Source organism: Ochotona curzoniae, unplaced genomic scaffold (assembly GCF_017591425.1).
Source record: "Ochotona curzoniae isolate NIBS_2020 unplaced genomic scaffold, NIBS_Ocur_1.0 scaffold_3890, whole genome shotgun sequence".
Lineage (NCBI taxonomy): Eukaryota > Metazoa > Chordata > Mammalia > Lagomorpha > Ochotonidae > Ochotona > Ochotona curzoniae.
This window is the reverse complement of record NW_024467115.1, coordinates 30,422,231-30,437,297: the sequence shown is the minus strand read 5'-3', so window position 1 is coordinate 30,437,297 and position 15,067 is coordinate 30,422,231.

Sequence of the window (15,067 nt, the reverse complement as noted above, 5' to 3'; positions counted from 1 at the left end):
AAGTGGAAAGCACAGGTAAATAAGTGGAGGACCCAATTTCTCCCACTCGAACGCCTGCTCAGCTATACTTGCACCATGAACATGCCCTTGACCTTCAAGATCTCAGGCTCCTTAAGGCTAGATTTCTTTCTACTCCCTCAGCGCCTTGCCCATGATTTCATCTAATGATTGCTAACGGAATAAACACATGTACACAGCAATAGATACATACCTTCCTAATTCATTGCTCTCTATTTTCTAGACCATTCTTCCTTACCACTTCGAAATTCAGGCTTGTTTTTCAAACACCTCTTTCATGAGCTCAACGTGGTTTAGCAGCCTATCTTCTTACCTGTGACACATTTGTGGGCAACTCCTTCTTTCCGCAGAGATGGCTTACTGCTTTCATCCCAGGCCAGCTCAAGTTCAGTCTTCCAGGAAGTCATAGCGTAGCTTACAAGGTCTTCAGGGTCTTTGTAGGCCGTGGCCTTGTCCTCTTGAGTTAAACTATTCATGGCATCAGACAGGGGTCCCAGTAGGTCCAAAATCACAGAACATTTGGCAGTAACTAAAGCAGCTCTCTCACAGCACGGTTGAGAGCCCTGTGGAGTGCAGACATGAAATGACTTGCCCAAGGCCCTGGCTTCCAACAAATGTTTAGTTATTTATTACGAGCACCTGGATTAGGTGCTGGAGCTATTAGGACACAAACCTGTGGCCCTGCCTCCATGAGGTTCACTATCAAGGTGAAAGAACACCAACAAGCAACGTTGAGTGGCATCAGGTGCTCTGACAGGTGAAACATTGGTTTCCATAGATATATACAGCCACCGCACAGAACTCACAGGTGTTGTGTGTAAAGGATAAATGGAGGCGATGAAGCAGCAAAGATAAGGCGGCTTGCGCTAGCCTGTGAGACCTAAGACAGGCAGCAAGCCTAGGACTTTCTGTTTCACCCTCTTTCCTTGGTTTTTATTCATTTTCACTTTGAAATGCCCAGAGACAGACCGCAGGAGAGCACTCTTCCATCCGATGTTCACTTGCCAATGGCACAACAGCCGAGCTGGACCAAGGAGCTAGTGATGCAGGCCTGGTCTCCCACAATCATGTCGGCAACTCGGCCACCTGAGCCACCATCCTGTGCCTCTCAGCGTACACACCAGCAGGAAGCTGGAACTGGAAGCCAACCAGGGACTTGAACTTGGGCTTCTTCTAGGAGATAGGATTGTTCCAAGCCACAACTTAACCCCATTGTTGACTTCTAACTCTCTTTCCTGCTCCTCTTTCAATTCTAATTTCCTAAGACATTGCAACTTCTCTCTTGTGCTCCCACCCTCCCCTTCTCCTTCCCTCTCACCTAGCCTTTCCCACTCAGTTAGTCTTACAGCTTCCGTCTACTCACTCCAGCACTTAAGGATGCTTCCACTGTTTCTCCCTATGTTGAGATGCACCGAACATACCAGCAGCGCCCTCAGCCTCCACTTCGCACATTCACACATGCCCTCATTCTTTCCATAAATGCTGCTGCCAGCCACTTGTTTCCAGGAGAACTCAGCAGGGGAGGGAGGGGGAGGGGAGAGGAATGAGTCAGCCAGGTGAAGATTTCCCTAGCAACAGGACGTGCAAAGGCCCAGAGCTCCAGCACCTGGAGCCAGCACAGCACAGCATGGGTAGAGGACTGCTAAGCAGAGGACAGCAGTGGGCCCAGCCAGGCCGTCCGAGGCCAGAGGAGGCAGACAGGTGACCTGACCGTGGGAGGTACTTGGTCACTTTCATGTACCATGAACATGTTCTCTCTGTGCGGACCTTCTGCCAGACATGCAGTTTTACCCACAGAGCTGGTTGAGAGTTTTAGGCAGAAAAGCCACCAGGAAGCCCATCTTTATTGCCCCACAGCAACGGCACAGCCTCTCCGCCTTCACTTCACATGAAGAATGAATGTCAGCCTCCCTCCAGCTGTGGGACTTGTTGGAATTTTTTTAATATCTCCAAATCTAAGATTTAATTTTTCAAGAGAGCTGCTATCCGCCTCACACCAGCTCCAAAGCAGGTCCTCACAGCATACACGCTTCAGCAATTTTCTAAGAAGAACCTGAAGAAAGACAGTGAAATGAGCCAATTTCTTCTCATCACGATAGTTGTGCTAATGGAATTTTTTTCAATAATTCTTAGTTTCCCCATGCAATTCTTTAGAATCCTGACCAAGTAACATGTAATTTTTAAGTGATACGAGAAAATATGGAAGGAAATCACTGTCAAAGAGACTTCAGTGAAATGAAAAGAATACTGAAAATGATATGAGAAGTAGAATGTACAAAATTCTAGTCTCTTGTCTCTTTGGAGTAATAATTTTAGATAATGTCTCTATATGCCGAAAAGAGAATGTGGATAGAAAGTGAAATTGCTTCCTAATACACCATTGTGCTTTCCGGAGCTGAGATATAGTCTATATTAGTCCTTGTCTTAAGGTGATTTCGAGATTTTTTAAAAGCAGCTTAAACCTACCAGCCATGGCCTGCTTGGTGTGGGCCACGGGTAGGGGGTGTAGAAAAAAATAAAAAGCAGCAGCAGAAGCCGTGAAGAGAGGCAAGGAAGACGAAGCAGGTGGCTGCCCCTCTTCTGCCCCTCCCCTGCCCCTCTTCTGTTCCTCCCCTGCCCCTCCTCTGCCCCTCTTCTGCCCCTCCCCTGACCCTCTCCTGCCCCTCCACCGCCTGGCTCACTTTCAGGGAAGTAGACCCTACACTTAAAGTCAAGGAGCAACATTCACACCCATCAAGGCAGGGGCCGGGGGGCCAGTGGACCAGGGAGCCAAGGAGAGAGCGGGCAGAGCAAGGAGAGCCAGAAGCTGGAAAGGGGGTGCAGTTGTGGAGAGTAGACCATGCCGGCAGCCGTCCAGGGCAGGCAGTTTGTCTAGTGGTGTCCAATTCTGGGTAGGCTGCTTTAAGTTTTGAAGTCAACGTCCTCCAATGTGCGTAGTCTCTTTAAAACAAAATCTCTCTGGAACTGATTTAACGATGACATTAACAATGATTTATAGGCCATGACAGCCACTTCTAAAAAAAAAATAAACCACTTAAAAATATCACTGAACCAGAACCGGGTCCAAGTCCTTGTTAGCCGGCTGTGTCTCTGACCCTCCCACCCTCCTTGTTGAGTGGAGGAGGCTTAGGGCCAGGAAAATTAGCGCGGATCCGACAGAGACAGTGTGAGATGTCACTGTGAGCAAAAGAAAAGCCTTAATGCTCTAATGCTACATGACCTTGCCATTGACATACACACATACACACATGTAAACACACATATACACACAGGACACACGCATGACTGATTCCCCCTACGCACACAACACATGCAGTCAGTCATGCATGTACAGGTGGAACTGAAGATGTTCACAAAATTGGAGTGATTTTTATCCCTATTTTTAGTTCAGAGAAATAATAACAAAAATAATGCTTCAAAAAAATGTTTTCAGGACAAGAACCTGGCAGCTACATTTGGCATCTTTTTTTCACCTGTTAAACAACTGAAAGCAGTAATTTGGAAAGTACTTATTATCTTGTAAACCCAAACTTGTCAAAATAATAAAATCGTTTTGAACCTCATCACTCTTCTTGTAAAGTCGTTTTAAAGATAATTCAGTCTTCCTTTCCTATTCTGTTCTGAATGTGGAATAAAAGTGGGAGATTAGCAGAAGGAGGGCTTGCTAGAGGGATTTAAAAGTGAGAATCAAAGACAGAAAAAGCAGGCACCTCATGTTTTCAACAACACCAAATGATCTCTAAAGCAAAAAAGGGAAATTTACTTTGCCATCTTTTCAAACTTCAAGAAAACAAGGTAGTTTGGGCTGTGGAGAACTGTATCATTGTTGGCAGCAGGGACCTGTTGGGGTGTCCCATAGCTGATCCGATAAGGTACAGAAGAGAAATTTTGGTGGGTCTCTCTGGCAAAAAAAAAAAAAAATGGTTTATCTTTCTGCCAAAAGATACTGTCATCTCGTGTGACCTAAAACTCCATCCCTATCATAACCTGATATATTTTAATGGCTGTTGATTAGGTGAGCTTGCAGTAAGCTGCTGGACCAAATCGAAGGTCATCATTCAGAAATGGTTTCTGCATCTACATTAAATCTCTCTCATTTAGGTTGCAAAGATGGTAACAGAGCCCGTTTATCTGCTGTGACAGCAAGTTGGCATCCCTCCAAGTGGCCATCCTAAAAAGCAATGGTCACCTTCAGCTGGGGGCAATGTGAATTTTCCACATGTCCTGGGGTCTGATTTGATTTTACGCTGTGTAATCTAAATTGCCATACTCTAAGTCACCGTTAGAACTTTGTGATGTTTGGGAGCATAGTAATACCTCCCACTCCAGGCTCCAACCTGTCCATGTGCCCCACTCACCCTCGTTCCGTTTATTTTTCTGAAATTCTTACAATGTTTATCTTCATTTTACTTCTCAGTCACAGTCTTAACACTCCATTGAGTAAAGATTCCAAGAAGTAACAAGTAGAAGAAGAAAAAACAAATTATTCTTCAAGAACACAGACACAGGCTGTAAACAATAACCTAGTCTCAATATGCCCCCTCTCATTTATTTTATACTCTGCCTATTTAACTTCAAATTTTTCTTGCCTGCTCTGCAAGAAAATGATATAACTGAAACAACCACAAAAAAATAAACCAGGGATGGTGTTGTGGTGCCAGAAGTTTCCCTTCTTCCTGTGATGCTAGCATCCCATCTGGGCACCAGTTCATTTCCAATTCTGCTCCCTGGTAATGGCCTGACCTAAGTGCTTATTTTCCTGTGCCCAAACAGTGTAACAGGAAGAGGCTAGTGGCTCCTGGCTTTAGTCTGGCACACTGGTGACTGTTGTGGCCATTTGGGGAGTGAAGCAATAAATGAGAGATATCTTCTATCCGTTGGTTCACTCCCAAATGGCTGCGATGGCCAGATCTGAAGCCAGGAGCATTCTCCATACCTCCCAGAAGGTAGCAGAAGCCCAAGAACTTAAGCCATCCTCTGCTGCTTTCTCGGGCAAAAACTAGGGAGCTAGGTGAGGAAGTGAAGCAATTAGGACTTAAACCAGCACTCACATGGGATGCTGGCACGGCAAGAGGAGGATTAGCCTACATGCCACACACTAGCTCCCAGAAGGAAATTTTAATTGGTAAAGTCCTAAGGTGCACGCAGAAGAGACCGAAAAATAAGAAGTCAACCCAAGCAAAAGAATTTCCATTGAAAATCACATGCAATGTTCTCTTCTTTATGCTGTGCCTGTATCACATTTCTTTACTGTCTGGGACAATGGCTGCTTTGTTTTAAATCACAGCCATAAGACATATAACCAGCGCTTGCATTGTGCATTATTCTCAGATTAGTCCCTAGTTGCTCAGAGTGTAGGCTTCCCTGCCCAACAAAGTTGTCATCTCCTGGATATAATGCTATTTGGGGGGGGGGGGAACCTCGATGACCGAGTCTGGGGACACAATGAAAGCCCAAACTGGAACTGAATGAGATTGACTAGAGCAAGACAACAAACTCCATTCCCATGGCAGTGATTATTTTGTCTGATGATCCAAAGAATTGTATTAATGCTTCAATTGTTATATGCAGTTAATATTTTTAAAAATGAAAGGAGTGGTACCACCCTTTTGCAGCAAACTAAATTTGAGTCTAGGACAGTCAAAATTTTTCACCATATTGGGCATAGTTCTAGCAGTCAAATTGTTCAGCAGATATCTTACTCAGCCTCAACTCTTAAAAAGAAAAAAATAATAATATTTATTTATTTGAAAGTCGGAGAGAGAGAATTAGTTTCCATTCATTGGTTCACTCACAGATTACTGCAACAGGCAGGGATGGGCCAGGTCAAAGCCAGGCGCCAGCACTTCACCCAGATCTCTCTCATAGGCAGTAGGGACTCAGGAACTTCCAGGCCCTGTGCAGAAAGTCGGATCAGAGGTACAGCATCCGGAACTAGAGCAGTGTCCATATGAAATGTCGGCATCATAGGTGGCAGTTTTACCAGCTATGCCACAATGCCAGGCACCATTTTTAAATAATATCTCTCGGGTTGCCCATAAAAGATATGAACACATAAATGTGATTGATGTTTAATGTGTTACAGTAAGATTTGTAGGCCATTAGTTGATCTACTTTTGGTACAGAAGACATAACCACAGACAACTCATGTACCAGGCGCTGTGATACTGTATACACTGTGTATTGTGAAGTGCTCTGTTTTTGTTCCATATGTCACTGAAAAATCGCCATATTGGAAGTAGAGGCCCAAAAAGATGAGAAAACATAGCCAAATCTCATCTGACCATTGGGCCAAATTCTACAATTTAATAGCTGAGAATGAGGAGATTCTGCTAGCTTCAGAGATTTACCTAATGCCACAGGGAACTTAGAACTGAAGCACCCCTGCAGCCAAATCTCCTAAGTCAGCCCCTAGGCCTGATTTCCATTACGCAGAATAAACAATGACTTCATTTATTGGCTGTGCAAAAAGTTTAATGAGAATTTTTTAGAGAATCATAGGAACACTCTGCATTGTTTTTGTTCAAAACAACCTTCATTTTCTAAATGCACGATAAAGACCTTATGAAATAGCTGTTGCAGGTGATTTTGAATAGGGGCTGAGATGTGATGAGTGCTCCCCCAGTTCCCTGGATCTCCGGCATCGCTGGTGGAAGACCCATCTCAGAGGCAGGGCAGAGCTAGCCAGCACCGGCTGGGACCCATCTCCTCAGGATGCTGCCACTTTCTCCCCTGTGGTCCTCTCTGCTCCTCGTATTATACCCATGAATATGCCAATGTGAAGTTCAGGGGTGAGGAAGCAGGGAATTTGGCGTGGGAGTCCAGAACAGTACAACAGAGTCCTTGGGTTTGGTTCACAGCCCAGACAGACCTGGGTTTGAAATTTGGTTCTCCCTCATCCCAGGGTCAAGTTCTTTTACTTCTGTTTCCTCTTCCTTGAAAATGGTGCCTGCCAGAGCAATGGCAGAGGGATGGGGGCAGGTAGCAGGGCAGAGAGGGTGGGGTGGGTAGTGAGGTATGTTAGAAGAGCTTAAATCATCGTCCTCAATCAGTAGGAACCACGATTATTATTGTCCAGAACTTAAAGCAGGCCTGTAGGGTCGCCCACGCACTGTTTGCTGATAGCAGAAGAAAATGGAGGAAGAAATGGCTAACGTTTTACATCAGGGGAACTTGGAAAAGTTCAAAATCATCTGATGCACACTGCTAAGGCCCTGTGATTACTCAATGCCTAAATAACTCCACATCAGTTTTTAAAGACTACCTGGAGTCCCTCTTCTGCCACCCCAGCTTCCAGTTCCAGGACTGCCGCCCAACTCCACGCCTTCAGGCAATGAAGCAACGAAGCACGGGCGTGATTTCAAAAAAAAAAAAAAAGCCTAAATGAAATTGGATATAGAAGAATAAACTTCAAAATAATAACAGCTGTATATGCCAAACCCACACCCAGCATCACAGTGAATGGAGGAGAGCTGAGAGCACGGTCACTAACATCTGGACCCAGGCGACGGTGACCACTCTCACCACCCTGACTCATCACAGGTCTGAAAGTTTTAGGAAGAGCCATTAAACAAAAGAAATAAAAGGCATACAAATAGGAAAGGAGGGAATGGCATTATCCCTGTTTGTAGAGAACGTGATTTTATATATAGGGAAACCAAAAGACTCCAGCAAAAGGCAATTAAAACTATGTGAGTTCAGTAAAGATGCAGAACATAGAAAAGCACACAAAATTGGTAGCATTTTGATACACAATGAGCTCACTGAGAAATAATTTACATGAGCAATCTTATTCACAGCAGCTACAAAATAAAATACATACTGTGGGATAAATTTAAGCAACGATGTGAAAGATTTCTACAATAAAAATTACAAAGTACAAGGAAGGCACACCCCAAAATGGAAATATCTCCCCTGTTCATGAATTAGAAGAAATATTCATATTACCCAAAGCAATTTACAGAATCAATGAAATCTTCATTAAAGAACCAATGACATCCTTCACATAATTGGAAAAATTCTTTCAAAAACTTTTTGATGATATTTTTCATGTATAGTATTCAAGCAATAATAGGAAGAACAGCCAAATACAGTCTACCCCAAGGATGAGGCAGAACACCTCCAGATTACACAAAGCCTATTTTTCACTCCATACTTCAGAGCGAAAAACATTTGCTCTCTTCTTTTACTTTTTTGTCACAGATATGTATACTTCTAAGCAAAAGATTGTTTTTAATTTTTTGAAAGTTGTCATGACTAGACTGCTACTCTCCATCATCATCTGAGACTTTGTGTGTTTGGTTTTTTTGTTTTTTTTTTTTTTGCTTTTGTTTTTTACTTTTTGCTCAAAACTGTATTTGGGTAGATTCCAGGTATTTTGCAATTAATCCTCACAGCAGTCCCATGAATGGTGTTTGGCAGGTGTGAAACTGAGTCATGAAGGGTGAAGAGTTTGACCAGTGTCACAGTCAAACGAATGGAAAAAGTGGAGTTGGAGCAAGATTTGTCCGTGTCAGAAGCTTGCATCCAAACTAGATGAAAACAGCCATTGCACTGAACTTGTAGCAAAACCGAAAGAGTATGAAAAATAAAATCACCATGCAGCGAAGGTAGCAGTTCAGGAACACACTTGTGCCTTTTGTCATGTCTGAACTTTACTCTGCTTACTAAAGTTGCAAGAGCAATCATAAGGTTCTGTGGAGTTCATCACAAACTTGACATTTCTTATAGGATGGACACGTTCATTTCCCCTACCGGGAGAATGGGGACAATTGTTGTTCCTTGTAACTTCTTTGAAACTGTTGAACTTTGAACTGCTAAACATGTGACTAAACAAACTTCTATTGTAAGATGGACAGACTGTAGATGGGCCGGTGCTAGCAAGTCACAGATTGTTTTTCCCTCATTAGTAAAAGTAGCTACTAATTGTAATATGCTACATTTATTTATTTATTTAAATATGTGATACAGTTCCACAGGCTCTGGGATGTCCTCCGCCCCTCCCCACACCAGAGTCCTCTGTTATTTGAATGCACAGTCCTTCATGAATAGTCATAAGTCCATTATTTTTTCATTTAAGTGCATCCTGACATTGAAGTCATGGGCAATGGCAAAAAGTCCAGCATCCTATTGTCAAGAGATATTTCACAGTTTCAGCGGGAATCCATCTTTAGTTTGGTAACAGGGCTGTATATTGCATTGTGTCTTCACATCTGGATTTGAGAGTCTCTATTATGCAGTTTCTAGACATTCCTTTAAATGCAAAGCCATAAAACAACGCCAACAAAAGGGTGAAAGATAGAAAATTTACAACAGGAAGTTAAAATAACATGTGCCAAGAATGACCTATGTGTAGCTAAAGAAATGAAAAAGAAAATCAAAAACCTTCTTTAAAAAAATACTATTATATGAACTACATGTCACCAAAGAAATTAGTAAGAGAAAAAGAAAAATAACTTTTTTGAAGAAATGATGATAAAAACAAAAATATCAAAACCGATGAGGGTTAGCAAAAACAGTATTAAAAGTGATACTTATAACATCAGTGCTTATAATCAAAATGTCTCGTATAAGTGATCTGATAACGCATTTCAAGGACTTATTAGAAAAAAATGAATAGAATGTTAGTAATGATACAATTTACAGCAAAAATAGATGCAAAAGAAACTAAAGAAAACAGTAATTGCAAAAAAAAAAAAGAGCTATCTTTTAATCTGAGCAAAACTATTAGCCACATTAACAAAGAGAAGCATGTGAGAAAAAACAGTTAAAATTGGAGATGTAAATTTCTGCTCTTTAGGAGGGTCATGGCACGGTTGATACAAGCAATGGTAAAAAGTCAAAATGTGGTAAAATTGCAGAAAAACAACAAAAATATTCTGCTTCCTAGTATATTTAGAAGATTCATTTGGGAGTCTACTTTTATTCCTTATTGGAGATGTAGTCTGTCAATTAACTTTGATTCCTGCTACTCCAGATTCCATTACATCCTTCGTTTGTGAGGTTAAACATGTGTTTATGTCCCCTGATTTTTTGTATCAACTTCCATAGAACCTGCACCAGTCCACAATCGCACCAGTAGTGGAGTAGGGTACCTTTTTCCACACATCCTTGCCAACAGCTGTTGGTGGTGGTTTTCTGTATGTGAACCATTCTTATTGGGTTTAAGTAGAAACTCAGCATGGTTTTTATTTGAATTTCCCTTATTTCTAGGAAGCTTGAGCATTTTTTTCCATGTGTCTGTGGATTTGTTGGTTTGAAAGGTGTCTGCTCATTTTCTTCACCCATTTCTTAACAAGTCAGTTTTGTTATGGTTTTTCTGGAGTTCTTTGTGTAACCTGGGTATTAGCCCCCTATCCACTGTGTAGTGTACAAAGATTTTCTCCCCATCTGTTAGTTGCTTTTTTACTTTGTTGAGCTTGGTTCACTCCACCTGGTGATTTTTCTTCTTCAGTGCTTTATTCCACCTAATTTCGTCTCCTAGTTCTCTCTGTACTTTCGGCTACACCTGTCTACCCTGAAGGGCCATCTTTTCCCCTCCTCAATATGCTATATTTAAAGACTAAGCTTTCTTTGTTCCACACAATTTTCATTTTGATTTTGGTGTTAGTAATCAGCCAAAATATGCTATGAATTTTAGGTGTAAACATTTTAGTTGATGTGTACAAACATGCATATTTTCCATTTTTTTTTTACTTCGCTGAAATTCACAATATAGCTCTTTGGACTTCTCTGCAATGGATAGGTCTCACAGAGTACTGAATCTTTGCACGAAAGACATTTGCCCTGTGGATCATTTCTATCAAGAATCAAAGCCTCTCTCCCCCCACCCCACCCCCAAAAAAAGAATCAAAGTCCCAGAGGTACCCAAAGCCAAGTTGTGGAACCTTCTTGCAGAGGGAAGTTCAACATCCTAGAGATAAACTGAAAGCCATGTGCTTGTTAACCATAAGAAACCCAATAAAGAGTTTGACACTCAAATCCTTGGGTGAACTAAATGAAAAACCACTTTATGAGTGGAGCTTTGCAGGGTGAACAAAGGCACCAGAAAAAGAAACACGCTTGCAAATTAGTGAGAGATCTGGAATTGGAACTAGTCACTCCTTCTTGAAGTCAATGCTTGCCTTAGCATTTATTAGTTAGACATCCAAGTCTAGGACCCTAGGCTTGCCCACCTGCTAGGAAACCTCTTCTTGCCCATAGCAGTTGCAAAAAACCCTCTTCTTACTTACCTATGGGTATGTGTAATACAGAAGTGAGAACCTGGCTGGAGATGTAGGCTTAGCTGCTTCACCTTCTCTGCGATTTTAGGCACATGAATCCTCTAAGCCTCAGTTGTCAAGTAAGAATAACGCTTTCTCCCTTCACAGCAAGTGAGGATTAAATGAGATAAGATCTTTTTAAGCTCTCAGGACACTGTCCAGCACACAGCAGGTGCTCATTATATGATATCACTGTAACTTTTAAATAACAATGTTAAATGTACATATTATTTACAAACGTATATTTAGTATTGGCATCTAACTTTTACATGGAAAGGAAAACTAAGTGATATTCTTGGCTTAATGAAATGACCAACACTCCTTAGCAGAGGGTTGGGTGCATATGGGGATCAACTCATGTTTTTGTTTTGTTTTGTTTTGTTTTGCTCTTTTTTTGCAAAGCGTGATACCAACACTTCTGAATCCTCACAACATCCCGTGATGTTTTTTGCAGGTCAAGATGTCCTTTGTAGCAGGGGCCAGAAGCAGAGAAGACAAACAAACCTGCCGAGTCCTGGCTTGGGGCCACCAGAGCAGCAGGTGAAGGGGCTGGATCTAAATTCAGACGTTAGACCTCAGTGTTGGGTCTCTACTAGACTTCTCAGGGGCATAATTTTACCAGTGAAGATTATGTGAAAAAAGAAACACCCAAATGTCTCACTCAATGGGCAAATTAGCAGTTCATGCAGAACTGGGGAAGATGTCAAAGGTGGAGTGTTAGCCAGCCAGAGAATGAGGACATGAAGAGCACACGTGCCAAGGCAGGCTGGAATCGTACAGCTGGTGGGAAGACAGAGAGCGGGCCTTCTTCAGAATAGCCAGGGACAATGTAAATGAATCAGTGGCCCATCCACGGGTGACCAGAGCACAATGCCTGTGGCTTCCAAATGGGAGAAACGTTAGAAACAGAATTAAAAAAAAAAAAACAGCCACACAAACTGACTTTATACTAGAAATGATCAGAATGTCCATTCACATTAGGAAAACCCATGATGTCTGGAACATAACTACTGGCAAATAGTGTCCTACAGTACAAAAAAATTTTGTACAAAATAGCCTACTTCTTTTCCTGCATGTATGTGCTAGTCCCGTTAGCAGACCCTGTTCTCTCCCCACACCAGACTGCACAAGGGCGTGCAGCCCACCAAGTAGATTGCTGGCGTATGTCTCATAACTAACCAACAGAGCTACAGACGGGATCCAGGAAGCAGTGTGGCCTCTGGTCTGCTGTTTGTTTCAGAAAAGGCAACTGTTATCTGGGCCTGCCCATTTACACCTTCTAGAAGTATACACAGAGGAGCAGGTTCGACTTTTGTGGAGTGACTGGTCAACTTTGTTGAGTACATCATTTTATAAGCAAAAAGAAAAACTAAAACCTTCAATGCAAAGCACAATGTAGGAATAGATTGATTACAACTACCCCAGATTTCAGAGGTGGTAACACAACCACTGAGATAAAAACCAACCCCATTATCACTGATGATTTTATAATAATTAGTCTATAAGTTTTAGGCAAACATTACTAATGCATTTGCTTTTCTTCAATAATTGGAAAGGTATACAAAGTCTATCCCAAAACTTCTATGCAATGTTCATTAATTAAAATTAAGTACGCTTACAATACTTTGCCAGAATATAGGAAATGAGCTAAGATGATACAAAATACTTTAACTTTTAATTTTACTTCTTTTTATTATTATCAATTTATGAGACAGTTCAATAAGGCCTGGAATTTCCTTTATCCCCTCCCCAATTCCCTCCCCCCACACTGAGTTCCCCTATATCATTACTATAGTATAGTACTTTATACACAGTCATATGTCCATCACTGTGGGCATGGACAATGGCAGAGAGTCCATCATCCTACTGTCAAAATGTAGCAGTTTTATTAGGAGTCCATCTTTGTCAGGAAGTAGAGATGCATACTGCATTGTAGCCTCCCATCTGGATGTGATAGTCTCCATTACACTTTACATCCCCTTAAATGAAAAGCAGCAACAAAAAAATCAACAACAGGAAGAAAAATAGAAATTGTCAGCCCAGGATAAAGTACCCAGCAAAACTTTCCTTTGTCTTTGAAAATGAAATAAAATTCGTCCACACTCAAGAAAAGTTCAAAGAATATGCCTCTTCCAACCCTGCCCCACAAATGATACTTAAAAATGTTCTCTTGATAGATAATAGCACCCACCAAAACCAAATGCAAATGCGAAGAACATCCCGGTAAAATAACAACAGAAAACTAAATCAATGAATAACCCATTGCTAAAATAACAGGACCAAATTACCAACTATTTGTATTAAGCCTGAATGCAAATGGCTTAAACTCATCAATGAAACATCATAGATTAGAAGACTGGATTAAAAAAGCAAAACCCATCTATTTGTTGCCTACAGGAGACACATTTCTCCAACAAAGATCAGTGGAAACTATATTTCATGGATTTTTATATTTTGTTAATTTCATCTCTTCAAAACACTTGCTTATGATTGAATTATTCAATGACTCATAAATCATACAGAAGCATCATTTTCTTCAAGAAGGTTCTTGATTTTCTTTTTCATTTCTGCAGCGACACATTAGTCACATTTAGTAGCTTATTATTTAACTTTATGGTGTTCAAAATACTTTTTAAAAACAAAATTCAGAAAAAGTTAAGGAAGGTCATCTTTGTCTTGTTGACACAATATATTTTGAGGCGGTTCAACATTAGAAATCATTTAAAGGTAAATAAGACTGGCAACCATAAAAAATACTATCTATAAAATAAATAGTTGCAGAAACTACTTTCAAAATTTTCAGCTTTGGGTTTCTGAGCAGGGCAAGTTCAAGAAGATAAAGAACTGTTCCTGGGGAGACGTGCAGGAACACACCTGAACCGCCATCACCTGTGCATGGGAACACTGGGGGATCAGTCGTTTGCATTGCATCTGGAGAACTGGAGGACACACGTTTAACAAAAGCAGCAAACAGCAGTGTATTTGCAGGTGAGTGAGGTCACAGAAAACACTTCTTCAACTCAAAGCACAAAAGCCCAGGAGGAGAAGGAATCTCAGGAGGCAGGAATACTTTTGTGTATCCCCACATGGGTGGGAATGTTTAGAAACCCTGAAAAGGCCAAACCAACCTGAACCCCAGTTTTATTAACAGAAATGCCAGTTATCTTTTGTAGATTTCATCAGTTCAGCATCAGGATTTCCCCAGATATTTGCTGAGCACCTGCTGCATTCAGGATGCTGGTGTGGACGGCGTTTGTGTTCAGCTGATTGCGAGAACAGCAGGCACACTGAATGACTGAAGCTTAATTGGGGGACAGACAGCATAAGAACACATCTAAGAGGGAGAATTCGGGGGGGAAAAGCCTACAAAGCTTTCCAATGTTTTTTAAGGCTGTGCAGGCATTGAAAATATATTAAAATATGAAGCTTAAAGTAAGAAAAGAAAAAACACCAAAACTTCTCTAGTCATATTTTTTTTTAGCCAAGAATCTCAAAAGTTCATGTTTAAACAAAGGATTTGGAAAGTTAGCACAAAATATTTATCAGTGATGTAGGACATTTCAGCCCATGCATTTCATAAACAGCAAGAACTGGCATACACATCAGAGATCTCCGGGAAGCCAGGTCAGTGCAGCGACACCACACAATAACAAATTTAGGACCAATGTCTCCCAGAAAAGGACTCCTTTCGCTGAAGATATTATGCAAAGTATTAACAACTATGGAATATAATTATCACCCAAAATGTTTAACTTCATGTAAGATGGAATGTTACCACAAGGCAATAC